The following is a 19,700-nucleotide window of genomic DNA, read 5'->3' on the forward strand; positions in this document are numbered from 1 at the left end:
AATTAGAGGTCACATACGATTTACACTATACACTTTCAAACCCTTGCCCTGTGTGTGACCTTTTGTTCGATACTCACTAGTATCGCATCAAAATAATCCTCAAACCGGTTCCTTTATTATCTAATCTCGAAAGTACAATTAAACAGCATTTTATCGCGTCATCCCCGGGTGCTACACAAATCCGGTCGCATTTGTACCCGGGTTGGATTATCGGCCCGCCCCGGGCAAAAACGGTAGAGCCGTCCCAGCAGCCATCCCGGTCCTCTGTTCAACCTAAATTATCAGTAATGATTCATGGTCACAGCTGACAAAGTGCGTAGACTTAGGTTTATTGTTTACAGTTTGAAACTTATGTTTTTGCCTACCTAAAATCCTTTTTACGTATAGTGTTTTTTTTCTTACCTAAGCTGATGGTATTGAGAGACCATATCAGCGTAACCGGGCGCGTAGGTCAGCTCACGGGCTCAAACCTGACATTGTTGCTAACACGAACCCTAACAAGAGCCGTGCTTCGCCGAATCTACCACTGGATCGTAAACGCCACTGAGAAGATCCGGCGAGAAACTCAGTGGGCTGTGTCTGTGGGCTAATTCACTCGCCGAGCCCTTCGTCGCGAGCGACGGGTTCGACGAGAACGATGACCGGATTTTGGAGTGGGCTTCAAGCTATTAGCGAATATTACAAGTGAATGGCTCTAATTATAACTTAGAATAAATTGTATATAGAAATATGAATTTCGAACAATATTCGGACCGAAAAAAACCTCAAAGCAAAAGATCGCACGTTTATATTAACGAAATGAGAGAAAAAAAAGTTTTCACAACTATTCCACCTAGTGCCTAGCTTATTTTACATATTTGTAAATGTACTTGTACTTTCTACAAATTTACATACAACAAGCTTCATGTTCAAACATAGTACATGGAAGGATAGGATATTTAATATAAATGTCTGTAATAAATGTTTTTAGGTAGCATAAAATGCAACACAATCTGAAATCGGCTGATGTGTGGCATCAACGAATTAAAAAACGCGCGTGAACTGTCACCTGTCACATGACATTACTCGCATTTTTTTCTCGTTTGTATCGCAAAAGGCGACGGTATCCACATTCAACCGCCACTTATTGGTGTTAGAGCTTGTTACAAGCTCACACGAGTAGATCATAGTGGATTATTAAGCTGTTATCCATTCCGGATTGAAAGGTAGGATGGTACAATTGAGACAGTGACCTCATGTCTTTCATTCACGTCTCCGTTTCGGCTTTGACAACAGCCTTTTTCATCATATTAGACGAATCAACATTTTTTTTCTGTGTTATAAGAATGATTTTCAAAAAAATACAATCTCAAACAAGGAAAGTATTACAGAACACAATCAAATAAGCTCGAATGAAAACTTGTGATCGTTCGTATTACCCCTAAATAAAAGGTCCGATCTGTGACAAAGAAAAAAAAGAGAGGAAAAAAAAACTTCAAACAAACTGTAACTCGATACGTTAAATGAATTCTCGCCTCCGAAGAGTTAGGGCGGGCGGATCCTCTCAGTTAACAATGTTTTTTTACTGCTGCAGATAAATAAACGATCTCACAGCTAGCCTTGCGATAAGATGCTACTGAACCAGTCCCAAGACATCCTAATTGCCACCGTCTAACTTGAGGCTCCAATTACTCGTCCCACTCAAACATTATTAGCTTTTAATCAGTAAAACAAAAGTCCAAAACAAATTAACCTAATCACACACCACCGTGCCCCCTGCAATTGAAGGTCTTCAATCAATTTTTCCTCGTGCACAAAAACTCACCCCGACTAATAAAAACGACTCGTGCCCGCCAACCCTTAGAACTAACGCAATAAGAATCGACTGGGTCAATTGAATCAGAACTATCGGAAGGTACACTTGGCTTAAAATGTTCCGAGTTTCAAAAGAGAACTCAATATTGCATGGAATCGTACAAGAGTAATAGCTAGCTTTGATTGTGTGTGCGTGTGTGTATTAGAGGCAAGTGTTTGAAAGTTTAATACGAAAAAAAAAGTTGTTTTCTTCTTACAGTACCATCTAATAATGTAGGTTGGCAACCATGAAGATTGATACAGCTTTCGACCCTGCAGTGAAACAGTTTTGTTTTTGTGTCAATGACATACATACGCTGCGTTCATCCACAGTGCGTTTCCAGAGATCTTTTTTGCCACGTACCATCCGGCTTTGGAATGAGCTCCCCTCCACGGTGTTTCCCGAGCGCTATGACATGTCCTTCTTCAAACGAGGCTTGTGAAGAGTATTAAGCGGTAGGCAGCGGACTGGTTCTTCCCCTGGCATTGCTGAGAGTCCATGAGCAACGATAAGCACTCACCATCCGGTGAGCCGTATGCTGGTCTACCTATACGGCAATAATAAAAAGTATACCTCACTATGAGTACACAATAAGAGGGATGAAGATTTGAATCAAGCTCATCATATAGTAGGGTGTATTTTGATATTAGGCCGCGAGGTTATTTGCACTTGAGATGTGGACAAAAGGCTACAGTCTCGTGCGTGGCTCGCAGAGGCCTCGGGCGTCGCATTTCACGCCGCCAGCCATTCAAACTTAGGTAAACTCGAGTGAAGATACACAGACAAATAGCAAAAAGCCTTACTTTTATTTAGAGTTCTAAGAGTTTTTAACATTAAACATACTATAACGGGTTAAATGACCCATTTGGAACCTGTGCATTCAAAATGCACGTATCATATTATTATTATTATTATTTTTATTGCTTAGATGGGTGGACGAGCTCACAGCCCACCTGGTGTTAAGTGGTTACTGGAGCCCATAGACATCCACAACGTAAATGCGCCACCCACCTTGAGATACAAGTTCTAAGGTTTCAAGTATAGTTACAACGGCTGCCCCACCTTTCAAACCGAAACGCATTACTGCTGCACGGCAGAAATAGGCAGGGTGGTGGTACCCACCCGCGCGGACTCACAAGAGGTCCTACCACCAGTAAATTATTGCTTTTGCATATTTGACTTCATGGCTTCTTCTTACTAATTAATCTACAGTTAACATACTATTTTGTTTTGTTTATTTTGAGTAAAATACTTGTCGTGTACCGTTATCTAGCTGCTATGGTAGAAATAGGTACCACCAGTAAGTGTTGGTATAAATAGTGTTAAGAACCGGTTGAAGAAAAATACTCTATTTTATTTTCAAAAACTCTATGGAAATTGTGATACGTATCTAGTGGTCGCCTTTAAGAATTCATCAATCTTAGAAGACATCGTGATATAAAGGATGCACGTATGCACGGAGTGATGCAAAACTTCGAACCCCAAAAACAGGTACTGAAAATTCTAATGAATTACATTTATTCTTTTATACATTCTAGAGGTCCCGCAGTAGTCGAAATTCGACTATAATTAATTGGAATTGTAAGTTTCTACACTATTATGATTGTATTTTATACTTCTATAATCACAAATTTCGCCAAAGCTACACTATAAAAAAATATTAATAAAGACAAACAATATTTAATCTATTCTCAATTTGACCACAGACGTCAGGAACAAAAGTTTGACAATAAATAGTATGCATGCATGTGTGCGTCAAATACACGGTATGTAGTGTGTGTAGTGTTTTTTTTATTGATGAAATGTACCTTTTATGCAATATTTAAAAAAAATTAGCGTTGTGCACTTTTCTCTATATTCTCTATAAGTGTGGAAAATTTCATACTCCTCCGTCCGCGCAATTTTCGTAAAAAGGGATACAAAGTTTTTGCTTCACGTATTAATATATAGATTGCATATATAAAATGTTTATAAGCTAAATTTTGTAAGTTCCGTAATCACGAGTCGTGGAACGTACTCGTATTGAAAACCTGCATTATTGTACCATATTGCCTATTTGAGCCGCGATTACAGCCTTGGGTTCTAATAAGTAAAAAAATCAACACAATAGATATTACTGGGAATCGAGCGTATTAGAAACACGGTAATATACCACCTGCTGTGAATTCGTATCGCTTCGCTGCTGCGACAAGATAAAAAGTGCCGTGGCATCTACCAATGTGAGTTCACGATCCAGGGCGGACAGTGAATAAAATAAAAGTAATTAAAAAATTGCAAGGTCCGTTATAATAATCAAGTAATCAACGAATTTGCTTCATGAACCTCTTACGCATAACATAAGCACTAATAAATAAATACTAAATTAAAGCAAAATCGTAAAAGCGGTTTTAATCCTATCTGATCAAACGGTAAACCACGTTATATTAAAAATATAATCGAAGCGCCGCTTAAAGCCATTCGATAGCTATGTTCAAAAGGTATGACCAGAAGTCACACATTCTGTCCTCATTTGGTATTCAGATATAGAGCGGCAGTAAAAGCCAGTGGGCCACTAAAGCACTTGAATCAATCGAGCTTGCCATCAATTTTTATGTTCCTGTCTATCTGTCGCTCACAGAGGCAATTTTATATTAAACTGAGTGCCAAAACACCGGGAACACAGCGAGTGCTACAGAGATGCACTTAGTACGCGCCACGGGGGGTTAAATTAAAAATATTTATGTATATGTAACCTAGTATTTCTTCGGGTTTTCGCGAACCGTAGACATAATTAAAGTCGCTTTTACGGTTTAATATCATGTTTTTTATTGAGGTTTTATAATTTCCGAGAGTTTTAAACACTTTACAGTTTTCCTGGCCACAGACGATTAAAATGCTATTCGTCAACATTTAATTTCGCTACACATAGAAAGATTTCTAGACTTTTATGTTTCATTTGCAATGAAATGTAAACTTTGTTTTAATAATGTGTAACATGTAAGAATTTGTCTAATTTAGTATTTTCTTCTACTGACTAATTCTTGGATTGTTTTCTTCTATCCTACCTAATAAACTCTAAATAACTTTTAACTATGACATAATTTAAATAAGTAAAATAATAATAATTGTAAAGATAATCCACAACGAGAAGTTAAATCTTCTGTTAGAAAAATAATAGTTCATAATTTGGTAGGACCTCTTGTGAGTCCGCGCGGGTAGGTACCACCGCCCTGCCTATTTCTGCCGTGAAGCAGTGATGCGTTTAGGTTTGAAGGGTGGGGCAGCCGTATTAACTATACTTGAGACCTTAGAACTTATATCTCAAAGTGGGTGGCGCATTTACGTCGTAGATGTCTATGGGCTCCAGTGCACCATGTGCTGTGAGTTCGTCCACCCATAAAAGCAATAAAAATAAAAATTGATTACAATAAATACGTTAAAAAAACAATATTCTATTATCACTTTATTTGACACCCCATTCTTCTCTCTCAGTCCGTCGCTGGCTGAATACAGGAAGGTAATTTCAAATTACATCCGCTTCAGTTGCCACTACCCTCGCCAGAGTCCTGACACGAGATTTAGCTGCCATTATGACTCGTTGGAATTTTTCTCTTTGTCTCTCAGATGTACAGGCGAAAAGTGGACTCTGCCTTTTAGATGGATTAATGCTTTACTTTTGTAGCTTTCAGTATAATATTGTATTCATATTCGATATGATTTAAGTTTTAGCTAGCTTAACTAATTTTTTTTTATTTTGACGTGCATACGGCCCACCTGATGGTGAGTGGTTACCGTCGCCCATGGACTTCAGTAATGCCAGGGGCAGAGCCAAGCCGCTGCCTACCTAACTAACAACTAACTACCTAACTAACTTTACTGGTGGTAGGACCTCTTGTGAGTCCGCACGGGTAGGTACCACCGCCCCGCCTATTTCTGCCGTGAAGCAGTAATGGGTTTCGGCTTGAAGGGTGGGGCAGCCGTTGTAACTACACTGAGACCTTAGAACTTATCTCAAGGTGGATAGCGCATTTACGTTGTAGATGTATATGGGCTCCAGTAACCACTTAACACCAGGTGGGCTGTGAGCTCGTCCACCCATCTAAGCAATAAATAAATAAATAAATATATGTATAGGCCAATTTCACTACTTTTACAGTTTTTATTGAATTTATTATATAAGTTCCAACATCTTCGAAAACATTTCAGTTTTTGTGATTAGACGACTCAGACGTCCATAAAATTAATCTTAATTAATAATCTCAACATTATTACAAAACGTTTGAGTTTTATTTAATTTTAAAAGAGCTCGTTGACCCGGCAAATTACACATATGTTTTATGTAAATACTCTTTACCTACTTTATAAAATACAACTATTAAAAAAGGTGACCTAACTGAACGCAGTTGTGGGCAGCAGCTTTTTTATGCCCTTAGCTTTGCTGGCTTACAAAGACAATTAAAAAAAAGAAAGAAACAATAACGATGGGTATCCAAATAAAAATGAGTATTTTTTTTTTATGGCCCTTGTAGACAAATCAAATCAAATCAAATCAAAAAAGTTTTATTTAACATAAATGAAAGTACATACTTGTTGAACGTCAAAAGAACAGATGAGCATACGGCCCACCTGATGATAAGTGGCTACCGTCGCCCATGGATTTCAGCAATGCCAGGGGCAGAGCCAAGCCGCTGCCTACCGCTTAATACTCTCCATAAGCCTCGTTTGAAGAAGGACATGTAAAAACGAGATGATGGTATCATCTCAAACAATTCCTCAGAAGACCCCCCATGGAACATACGGTACAAAATAAAGAGGGAACCGAAGTCCCTCCGCAGACTCAGCGGTTCCAAACGATCCATGAGAATGGGGTTATCGACAATCCGAACGGCAGTATTCGAGTATTAGCAAAGTCTGCGACCAAAAAAGAATAGAATTGAGACAATAGAATTGAGTGATGTCAACCTTGCTTAGTGTCACATCATCTCTTATCATGGTCGTAAAAACGACTAAAGAACTCAATGGAGAGTGCACTGTAGTATTATCTGAGTACTATAGCACTATATTTCAACATTTACTAGTGCTAGGCAGTAATGTAAACCCTCAGGACTAAATCCAATCGTTCTGGCTACTCCTTGCACTTCTCTCCTGAGCTAAGGGTCTACCTGGTGCTAATTAGTTACCAGTGCCTATAGACATCGCAACTGAAATACTGATACTCAAATTAAGACAAAATCTAAGTCTCAATGACATTGTATAACGGCTGTTTCACTCTTTAAATCAGAACGCATGACTGCTTCACGATTGAATAGGTACCTTAATCGTCCGGGCTTTATGCTATGCATGAATTAGTAGATTTTTATAGCACTCACACGATTTAATGGAGTGGTGATATTTTTGACCACGACGCACGATAAATCGGTGGGACATTTCTGAGATCTAAGTAAACCGGTGCTGCAGTGAAGCATAGCTTGCACGTGGACAGATTAAATAAGAAAAGAAAACAAATATTCAATGAAAAATCCGACCCCTCTACAAATATAAATATCAATGACGCATTCAAGTGAGTTAAATTTGTGTTTGTAATAATATTTACCTGCCAACTGACCCGTTTAATTCTTCCCTCGACCCTCAAAGACGTGATGGCAAGTACTACCAACTGCACAACGTTTCAACCTTCAAAATTATTTCCTTGATTCATACCACTGTGGTCTTTAAATGTTAAAGGGTAGAATTGAAAGTCGTGTAATACCAGGAGTTGATTTTAAAAATGAGGGGCTGAATGAATATTATGATGCCTAAGTCATTCGATACTGTTTTAAAAGATTTATGATCGGAGATGTGGTTGTAAAATTGGGATTATTACTAAGTTTTGATTGTTTAAAGAGTAAATTGTGGTAAACATAAAAATAAACGAAATCAATATTGTTTGTTTTAAAACATTTTTTTAAGTATATTCGTGTTGTGGTACAGAATACGGATACATTAAATCTCTTAAATTCTTTTCTGTGGCGAAATAGACATATTTTCCTGTTTGAATAGTGGGATTGACGTTGTTCAAGTTATTAATTCAATCTCATGTGTCGTGCTCAAACACCTATGAAAACAAAATGAATTGAAGCCGTGTAATCAATACTGCGGTTTGAAGGGTCTATAGTGACATTATCGTATCATAGATCACAAGCACAATGCAACATATTAGTGTATTCTCTTTGGATCGACCCATATCAACCGCGGCTCTCGTAAAGGCGACTAAGAGACTTCTTCCTTGTACCGTCCTATACTAACGATAACATTTCCAAAGAAGGTCAACGTTAGGCAGCCGACTGCTCGTAAAACTCATGCTAAACCCTATGCTAGCCCTATGAGGGTATGTCGCGACTAACCCAGATAATGAGGGATAAGGCCAAGAAAAAGTAGAAGAAGAAGTAAATTAATTTTCAGGACCTCGTAATCGCGGTTAATATTCACTAGTAATAATTAAAAGAGAAACCCTTTGAAAACTTCAAAAAGTCTTAAATATACGTAAGTACAGGTTTCCTTTTAATTACACGGGAAACTGGTTTTGTCCGAATTCTTGCCGTTCCGTAGTAATTACGCGGAGGGACTTCGCGAAATCTCGGATCGAATTACACGGAACGGTTTTTTGCTAATTACAAAACAGTAATCGTTGACTTCCTCACCATTAATTTTTGTTTTTTTTTTTCCTTCCTCCGTGAAACAAAATGCGTTTTGTTTGCAGGAGCCCTTTTCAACGGTAGCGTCTTCCGCAATGAGGTTAAATTCAAAATTAGGGAAATTGTTTAAACCTATGTTTTTTGTGAGCGGGCAATGTATCGCGTAGGTAGTTCACGACAGTAAGTACCACTTACATTTTGATAGTTTTTTCTTGTGGTGTAATGCTAGAAATAGGGCCATAAGAACATTCCCAGATGACTAAAACTAAGGACTTTTGTAAATTCAGCATTACAACAAATGCTTAAAAATAAATGAATATTAAAAAAAAATCTGATAATTAATAAACAAACAGGTTTCACTATATTAAATGCGCGATTAAAATAAATCAATAATGAACCTGATGCCACATTTTCCGCGAAAACATGAAAATTTTCACCAAAACCAGCATCCGAAGTACTAGGCGCCCATAAAAACGTGGATGCTTCGTAGAGACATGAGATGCAATGCCTCCGTGAAACTGAAGTTCAGCAGTATCGCGCCGGCTGCAGAGGGCGGCGCACGTGTTTTGGAAGGGAATTTTATTCTCTTATTTCGTTTATACATTTATGTCGCGTGTGTAGTTGTGAACGACAATGTAAATTGAATATGTTTAGTGGTTTTAATGTGAATCTTTGGTGAGATTTAATACAAATTCGATAAATTTGTTTCTGAAAAAAATATTTTTTTCAATTGTTATTTTTATTAAGATTCTCTGGTTCTAAGAGTCTGTCTCGTATCGATGGGTGATTAAATTATAAATCATAGTAAAAAGTTAGAAATTTAAAGTATTATATAGAATATGCTTTAATAAAAAAAATCTTATATGTATATTATGTATATCTTATTATATTGTCATTTTATAATAATAAAAATGTTCGATAATTTCTCGAAAGCAATTCTATTTATTTTCAATACAAACGCAAATAGATAAATATTAAAATCAAAAACAATAACAGTATTAATTCGACATTTTATCCATTAGTAACGATAAAATATTACCTTAACATATCGTTAATATGATACAAGTATATCAATAATCGATTAGTGTTATGAAAATCACAATATACTATAGGGCTGTCAAACCATTCGTTAATGTGTGTGACATATCTAATATTTTTATGTAATAACTAGCCGTACTCGCCCGCTTCGCTGGGCATTTAAAATTAACATTATTATTTATTGTCATTATTATTAGGGAGTCCAACACTCATATCAATATTAGCCTATCCATTAAACACCTACATGTATTTTGTACATTGATACCAAGTTTCAAGTCAATCGGATGCATGATTCAGTAGTTATAAAGGAACATCCGTAAAAACCACTGTAGATTTATATACGATATTAGTATAGATGAATCAAATGCACGAGTGACTTAAACTGTAACTGATGTCATAATAGTGTCATAACTGTTTTAGCGTGACCAATTAGTTCACGGCCCACCTAGTAATAAATGGTCAACGGAGCCTATAAATTTCACAACGTAAATGTCGCCACTCGCCTTGAGATAGAAGTCGATTCGGTTCGGTAAGCTATTTTGCGGGTTTTATTTTAATACGCAGTGCTATTTCTCGTTCGATGCTTTAGTCCACAGACACAGCTGAGTTACTCGCCGGATCTTCTCAGTGGGACGCGTTTCCGATCCGGTGGTAGATTCTGCGAAGCGCTGCTCTTGCTAGAGTTAGTGTTAGCAACGTCGTCAGGTTTGAGCCCCGTGAGCTCACTTGCTCGCCCAGTTACGCTGAAATGGTCTCTCAAGATCATCAGCTTAGGTAGGAAAAAAAGCTTGATACTATCGAGTAGTAGGCTGCCTATTAGGCACATACGTACTTAAGTTTAGGTGCATTTTAATCACAACATATGGGCATCATTCAATATGATTACAAGAAATATCGCATACATTACGCTTACCCTTAAAGTGACGGCTTAAACTAGGGTTCATTGGGTCTTATTGCCAAATATAATGTCCGTATTGAATGTACATATATTATCATGGATTTTTCGATTTACTCTTAATAAAACTATTCTAAAATCCTTCTCGTAGTACAACTTCGATATAATTTTGTCTCTATTCCTTTCGACGATTTCAAACGCAAACTAAATTATTCGTTCTAATTCTTAAACCTTCCTAAACTTCTTAATGTAAGAGTGTCATCCGACGCAATTAAAACTCAATCGTTATAAAATAGCTAGTAATAACTAATTGTGACGTTAATATTAAGTCTTCCGTGAGTCTGTCTGCCCATAAGAGATAGGCACCGAATCAAACAAAAACTCCAAGCGGAAGCTAAACTAAGCAGTGCCAGTTTGCCTATAGAGTTGTGTAACAAAAACATAATTTAAAAACTAAACATCACTGTGCAATTCACTTAACACGGCCGAACAGATCAAAGCGCTCCAACGAATGTCGACGAATGCTAAATTCACTTTAGTTCCATCAACGAAAACGTTTAATCAAACTAAAAAGGTTACGTAGTGCCCACGTAAAACAAACATTACGTAGAAACACGAATTACGTATCAATCATTTTAGTACGCGAGCCAGAGTAGCGTTTTGTAACATCACTCTTTAGTAGGATAATACCATCACTCTTTAGTAGGATAATACCATCACTCTTTAGTAGGATAATACGGGCATGTATTCTTCATCAGGGTAATTGTAGTAAGTAATTGAGTTCCCGTAATTAGTACCAACGATAGAAAACCGAACATGACCTAAGTGTTATTATCTATTTGCCTAAAATCGCCTTGAAACATGAGGATGAGATTGCGTTACAATTGCAATTGCGTTGATAGATAAATGACAGATATACAGATGGCAGTGGAACCCCTGAGGGTTTTATACAGATCATATCACCAATACTCATGCTGGGTAACCCAGGGTTCCGGAGTCAGGGATAAACAGTAGTAGCAGTAGTTCAAAGCCGGTCTATCTGTGCTTCCTCAGCCAGAAAAACAGATTAGTATCTTTGACTAGTATCTTTAGTATCTATATCTTTAGAATAGTATCTTTATCAAGATTATCGGACCTGTTTTTAATACGTACACAGCCATGTAGTTCACCAATGCCCTACGTGGCGCACTAAAGTAATTACGTCGATTTCTCTCTTCGACTTCTTACTAAGGCACCGAAATATCTAGTAGACTCTGGAAATGACGAATCAGAAGATACTGAGAATGAATTTATTTCCAAGAGACCTAAAAGACTAAAGCGTACATTAACAAACAAAAGAAGGCAACGTTAGGCAATCCAGGCGCTTAGTAACAGAAATCGACATGATTACTTTAGTGCGCCGCGTAGGTCACCGGTGACCTACGATTACATGGTAGTCAGTGTTTAGCTCCATCTCGTTGCTAATACGCCTTATGGAACAATAACAATAGTAAGGTACATCGAATCACAAACACGTTAAAAACAACAAAACAATATTGACAAAATTTTAATTAAAAACGAGATTTCGGATTTCCAAAATAAATAAATAAAAAAAGTCAACACAACAGCTTCTGTGCTATTGTACAACGGTAAAACGGAAGTAAATATAGCTACGAGCTTTTCAACATGTTCCGGGTAACAAAGCAGAAACAACCGTACTAATTAATTATTATTCTCGCAGGCTAACTATGTAAATACTAGTAATAAACCGCTGCCTGTATATCAGAGTTCGTGATACACACGGTGCATTCGTTTGGTTAATGTTTCCAAAGTTATGTCTCAAGATGGGTGCCGGCACATAAGTTGTTGATGCCAATGGGCTCCGGTAACATAACACCAAGTGAGCTGTGAGATTGTTGACATATCTAAGCAAAAAAAAACTTATCTTCATTTATACTTAATTTTAAATTGGTGTTAGCATAGTTATACTTACCGAGAGGACTGGTGGTCATGGCGCCGACGACCGCCAGTCCGGCGTTCCGAGGGGGAGGGTGATGGGAGAGATGTGCTCCGCACTAAACGCTTCACTTTCCCCCCTTTGCCTTTTCATGAGATCTGTCTCATGCGAGGTTTGGATGCTGGTTGTTGAGCGACAGGAGGTTTTAGTCGGTTCAACCGACATGCCCCGCCCTCCATCCCCAGTGGAGGGTGGAAGTCCGGTGATTTCCTCCTGACAAAAAAAAAAAGCGTAGTTATACTTCTATGAATGAGGTATTTTCCTGTAAGGGAGTGTACATGCTAAATATCATTAGTAATAGGTATCTTAAAGATAGCCCTATTGTGTTCCTTTGTTGGAAAACCTAAATAAATAAAGCGGTTTCAGGGCAACGTGCATACCGTGCCCTAATTACATAGATTGTAATTAGTGCTCACAGCCTATCAACTGTGTATTACTATCCGCGATGTACAGTGATAGTCTAAGTTCTAGACTACATTTTTACTAACTTGTACCTGTAATTTCAATGCAGTAGGTGTTATGCAATGCCATTCGCAAATTAATCTTCTGTTATTTTATCAATCTATTTTGGGGCAGGCACGTTTGTTCATTCTATTTGTATATTTCATTTGATTTAGTTAAAACTTTGTAACTATACTTTTACTTTTGATAATTCAGTGTCACCAATGACGCACCTATCATTACAACCAATGCGTGTATTACAGACAAAATTTCGTCACAATGAACTGTTAACTTATAAGAGACGATATAGTTTCACACATAAAAATTGCTAGCCAATCCGTCGGGCCGTGAGTCTCGGAAGCAATAAACGCGATCGCCCGACAACATACACTAATGAAATTTATAATCCATAAACCGGGCCGCGCTCACGTTGTTTTATAAAGTGTAATAATCATAAAACCACCATCGGCCGCGCGCAAATTCGAACGAAGAGTGAAATTCCTTCGTACGTTACACGTTAATCGAAAATTGTGAATGCCCTGAGTGAGAAAATAAGAGTGAAAAGTCATTATTAATGAGTGACTTTTGTCGTAATCAGTATTTTGTTGGGCCTGATCAAACCTGTTACTTTTTGGACATGTATTTTTCATAGCGTTTCCATATTTCGATTGTCAATCGATTATGTACAATTATTCCAAATCAAAGACAATGAAATGCTTAAGAGATATCAAAAATACAATTTTTAGATCGTTTTCGAATGATTGTTCAAGAACAAAACCTTGCTCGCTCACAAATGACGTCATTACATGTTTTTTCTTCAAAAATAATGTCACAGTAAGCTTTGAAATTTTTTTCGAGTATTCTAGTGAATTTGGGAATAGCTTAGATTCACAATTCGGTCCACTGAAAAATGACTTTTAATAAAAAAAATGTTAACAAAAGTTTGGAATTTTCGGATTTCGGAAAATTCGGATTATCTGTCGGGTCCGCTAGTATTGTATATAAGTAAGAGTTTTTTTAGCCTTTTATCTCTCTATCACCAGGCATATAATTCGTAATCCATACAATGTTTATTTTGTTCATGCTAAGCATCCGTTGGAGGTTATAGATTTTATAACGTAAATATCATCACCAACCTTAAAGCATGAGGTTAGATAAATCTTTATTAATACTATAAAAGTGATAAACCGTATGTTTAATACATAAACAAGAGAACACGGATTTGGATAAAACACAAAAATATAATTTACAATCTGGACGAAAACCAAGCATTTTTTCGTTGTAAATCACAAGACCTAATCAACGCTGGGTATCTTTGCTGTAGTAAATAAGACAGTATGTTCGATGGTTCACGATATATTAAGTACCAACTCATAAACAAAATGATTCGATAGCTTACAAACTAGATAAGTGATACACAAAACTCTTTGTCCTGGGAAAATACAACGGGATACATTCTTTCTGAATCACGCAAAGTGTGTAACCTTAGTAGGATGTTTTTTTAAAGTGCGTGATTTACGACGAAAAAATGCTTGGTTTTCGTCCAGATTGTAAATTATATTTTTTTATATAGGTATATAATATTATGATTATTCGTAATAAATCTCACCGAATATATCAAAATCATCCGTCGCGCTTACACGTGACGCGTGATCCGGGAAGGACTGAGCTAATAAATGTGTGCGTGATTAGCCGGGACATCGGAGACAAATCTACGGTTACCTCATTATATCCGGGCCGGACCGGGTCTAATGACCGGCTTATCAACAGCGCGTTTGTTGTCGGTTCTTTAAATAGTATATTTGTGGTCGAATATTTAATTTTAATTGTTGTACGAATGTAATGGCAAGCGCAGTGTGGGAAGGCCACCGCCCAGATTTTTTTATTGCTTTGTTGGGTGGCCGAGCCCACCTGGTGTTAAGGGGTTATAAGGAGCCCACAGACATCTACAACGTAAATGCGCCACCCACCTTGAGATATACGTTCTAAGGTCTCAGTATAGTTACAACGGCTGCCCCACCCTTCAAACCGAAACGCATTACTGCTTCACGGCAGAAATAGGCGGGGTGGTGGTACCTACCCGCGCGGACTCACAAGACTCACAAGACTTAGTGAGAATGGCTGTGTCACGTTAGATACAGGTGGCAACGGATCGATTGGATCGATTGGAGAGACCTATGCTCAACAGTGAACAGATATAGGCTGAGATGATGATGATGATGATAACTTTGAAATTTTATTCGAGCACACGATGACAAATGAAAGAAGTCACATTTTTTGTTTTTGGATCGTTCGTAATGTTGTCAAATCCGTGATACTAAATCGACAGGTTGTTAAAATACAGTCCGGGTCACGCTTCCGTGTAACTGCTCTATCATTCTGAACGAAGACTTAGTTTGCTAAGGGTCGCGTTTAATTAATTTTAAAGACGGACCATCCGACTGGCCCGTCTATCGATTCGCATTCGTGTTTCGACCCTTGGCCTATATAGAATTTAGTTTGATGATTAACCGAGTCAATGTTGAGTTACCAAAACGTGTGACAGTTATTTTTACTACGATGAATTTATAAATGATACCCCTAATCTACCAAAACATTCATACGTATTAATATCGTATTGTCGTAAAGTATTTTTTTTTATTGCTTAGATGGTTGGACGAGCTCACAGCCCACCTGGTGTTAAGTGGTTACTGGAGCCCTTCGATATCTACAACGTAAATGCGCCAACCACCTTGAGATATAAGTTCTAAGGTCTCAGTATAGTTACAACGGCTGCCCCACTCTTCAAACCGAAACGCATTTGATTCTATTCTTCAGTAATGTTGAATTTTATAATCGTACCACAACTCCTTTTTTTGTATTGTAATACGGACAAGAGAGAATACACTTTATTGGACACCAAAACACAATTTACATTTAAAAACATTCAACAAGTAGATATATTTGTACAATAGGCGGTATTATCGCTAAAAGCGATCTCTTCCAGACAACCGTTAAATTTACAGAAATATACAGATAAGAAGAAAAAACACTTGGCTTAAAGGTGTCGTTACCAGGCTACACAATCTTAAAAAAAATGTGTTGTAATAATTTTTCATATCAATAACGTAATGCCAATCTAATGTTGAGTAACAACAAGAATCTATTATCTTAGTAGTCTATTATAGCAAAGCCACAAAATTATTCAAAATAATATCGCCTGAAGATCAAAACTGATTACATTAGATGCCATTTAATAATCACAGTCGTCTGCCTTCGACGCAGTAAAGCGCAAATGAGCCTATAAATTTTTAATGTCTTCACAAAACACTGTTCATTTAGTCCCTTTGTGAATGAGCTAGCGTAGCGGGTTACGCCGTAGCGTAGTTACGTAGCGATCTGTAGCAATATTGAAGTATAATAAATTTGATACTTTATGACGTTTTGGAGTTAATTGAGGTATTTCTCTTCAGAATTAATAAATGGTCAGGCTTTGGTGTTCGTTGAATATAGTTTTAAATTGAATTAGGGTGGTTCGAAATTACTCGAGTTATGTGAATTTCAATTGAATCATCTTTGACTTAATTGGTAAGAAGCCCGATATACTCTTAGTAAAATAACCGTCTTCATTGTTTTTTCAAATAGCCATAATGGCTTCCGCCAATAAGATATAACTTCGTGTAATAAAATGTATTTCACATTTTCTTCGGTCATCATGAGTCGTAAATAAAATTAAAAGGACTTTTACTTTTTTTTCCGGAAAAAAAAATAAAGACTGTACCCACAATATTCGAATATTGACAAGTAAAACCTTACTCCTCCGTTACCACGAAAACCGTAATGTATTCTAAACGTCAGAAGTAATACGGAAATAATGACTATTAAGACGCCGCAAGGTTAAACCGTAAAATTAGTTTAAATTGTAAAATGTATTTAACAGCAAAATCAAACCCGTTAATCTTGTAAATTTACATAATCTCTTTTCGGTATGATCGGTGAGTGCGTCAGCCGTAATATAACTTGATGGTTGCAATAGACAGGTAAATCATAAAATAGATGTAGACATTTAAAATACTAATTGTTTCGGGTTCAACGGCATTACTTGATAAATATTCGATGCATTTGAACTGAAATCTCGAAGTGGTTGTCGGCATTAACTCTGCGTATTCTTAATGATCTCTCGCTCCAGAAACCAATTCATTCATTGATTTATAAAAAAAAACTATTTTGTGAGCCCACATAGGTTACTTTCAACGCCCTGTTAATTATTATCGAAAAATGAATACGTAATTTCCGAATAATAACAGTACAAAATCCTTGACCTTATATCTTCAGGTAGACTACGACATTTGTCTTTGAAGATCGGTAATTCGTGCGTATCTGCGGAAATAAAAAAAACAAATTAAAAAAAAAACGTATAGTGTCGTGGGACACCGGATAGGAACGAACTTCCTTGTTATAAAAATATTAATTTTAAGTTCTATTCGAGGTATTCTTAACAATGATTTGTAAAAAATATATAATAATTATAATATACAAAAAAACAGCTATTTATATGAATAATAATAATAATAACCGTCAACACGTAGACTATACATTAGACACTGTATAGCCATCATACTAGGACTATACATAAATAATAAAAATCTTACGTTACGGACGTTTTTTCCCCTCCGCATCGTCCAAAAAGGAAATTCGTTCCAAAAAAATATTTAAGGAACTTTCCTAAAACATCGCGCAATAAACAGAGCGACATCATTTCCATGGACCGTATACAATTATAAATCTACGCAAAATAGCTTTATAAATTACGCAGCAGAGACTCCTAACGCTCGAATCGTTAAAGCTAAGTCGCGGAGCAGTAAAACCTTCGAAATTCCGCGTTTCATAGCTCAATACAAACTTTGTATGTACCTACCCGTTGAGTCGTGTAATAAATCAGTGAAACAATCGACGCTGTAACGATTCTCGCCGCTCGTTTTATAGCCCAACAAAACTGTTGCAGTGCATAGCTTTTATGATTATTGCTCTATATTTAAGAACTGGAATTAGATAAGCGTCCCATTATCATTTATCACATCATCGACATGATTGTCATGTGAATTCATTTTGTCGTATGTTAAAGATTGTTTTCGTAAAATATGTTTAATAAAAAAGATAAACACGTTACAATTATTAAATGAAATTAAAAATTATTTGTTCATTGCGTGTCGAATGAAAGACAAATAAAAATCACACGCCGCACGATGTTCGCAGCCTTTTACTATAAAGAACAAGAACATGCAAGATAAGCGTAAAATGAACGGTATCACCCAGAATAAAATAAAAACGGACTTATTAGCTCTTATTGTGAAAAAATAAACAAAGTATTTTCTAATAAACCGAAACCCATTCCATTAAAAAAGATAGAATTTATTATCTCATTTTGAAATTAATTGTACGGTATAGCAGCATTTAGTAATTTCTTAAAAATTTGTCACTGACATCGCCGAAGCTTACAAGCATGAGTAAGATTATGAAATTGAATATATGATTCTGGGTCTAAACCTTTGAGCATAAATGGATGTTTATTTTATAGAGCATTTAAAAATTATCCGTTATACAATTTGATGTGATATCGCCATATCCATAAGTACATATAACTGAACATCAAAAATATTAGATCTTCATTGTTGAAACACATAATTTTAATATTATAATATACTCCTAAATTTTGTTATCGTGCCAATAACAATTTTTTATTTTAGTAGCACGTGTTTGTTTTATAATCAATCTCGGTTTTATAACGCGATCCATAAATTACGGTAATACCCTAATCTCAACGCATTCGGTAAACTGTATGTAATATAAATCGTAATTAATTATGAATAATTGAATAACAGTACTATTAGAGTAATGACCTTTTTATGTGTTCAGAGATTTTCAAACTACGATTAAGTAACAGTTATGTGGTTTTATTTACGAAATATTTACAATGTTTTATATCATGCGCGGTTTTCGTGGTCGCTGATGATACATAACTAGTACATAACTATGATAAAATACATTAAAAGATAAGAAGAATATTATTATTATATATTAACATTAATGTATAAATAATAATTTGCATTATTACTGGTGGTAGGTAGGTGGTACCCTGCCTATTTCTGCTGTAAAGCAGTAATGCATTTCGTTCTGAAGGGTGGGGCAACCGTTGTAAAATAAAATCGCGACTTAGATCTCATGTCTAAAGTCTGGTGGCGGTATTTATTTTGCTGATGCCTATGGGCTCCGGTAATCAGTTGTAGTGTGCAGCTCTCCTAACCTTATATTTGTAACTGCACACACTAAATTATAACAGTATTACATGAATTGTCGACTTGAACAGTTCTCTTTTATTTCACTTACAACACTCCAATACATGGCGACCCTGCCAGGATGCAGCTCACCTGTATTGGAGTGTTGTAGGTGGGATGGAGGAGGGCTGTTCGGGTCGACAATTCGTGTAATACTGTTGTCTTTTGGTGTGTGCAGTTACAAATATAAGGTTAGGTGAGCTGCACACTACACAGTTAACACCGGAGGGCCGTGTGCCGCAACCCATGTAAGCAATAAAACAATCCAAGAATAAATACACCAAAAAGTATTTTAAGGAATTAAAATAATTTTACAAATTTTCTTCTAGTTGTTTTAACATTGAATTGGAATAGGCTCAAGACGTATGTAAATAACCTTACTCAACTTCAGCTGTCTACCACATTGACATCAACTCTTGGAAACAGATAATACTGCAAAACTTCCTTTAGTTTGTATTAACTTTCAAACGATTTCTATGATTCTTGAATAACTCAATGAGATATTCTATTTTGACATTTTATTTGAATT

The 19,700-nt window shown here is 36.5% G+C and overlaps 1 protein-coding gene across 6 annotated transcripts in view; it reads left to right on the top strand.

The window, feature by feature from the left end:
- LOC114248788 (kinesin-like protein CG14535) overlaps window positions 1-19,700 on the top strand; it is a 423,441-nt gene that overhangs the window by 250,682 nt on the left and 153,059 nt on the right. For 4 of the 6 annotated variants that reach the window (XM_089732108.1, XM_089732109.1, XM_089732110.1 and 1 more), the window contains exon 1: window positions 9,015-9,162. The exons of 1 other annotated variant lie outside the window; for it this stretch is intronic. The gene's annotated coding sequence lies outside the window, so the exon portion shown is untranslated. Of the gene's footprint in view, window positions 1-9,014; window positions 9,163-19,700 lie in introns of those variants that run through there. One more of the 6 variants, XM_089732111.1, reaches the window with a different exon arrangement.

Source organism: Bombyx mandarina, chromosome 12, assembly GCF_030267445.1.
Source record: "Bombyx mandarina strain Sakado chromosome 12, ASM3026744v2".
Taxonomy (NCBI): Eukaryota; Metazoa; Arthropoda; class Insecta; order Lepidoptera; family Bombycidae; genus Bombyx; species Bombyx mandarina.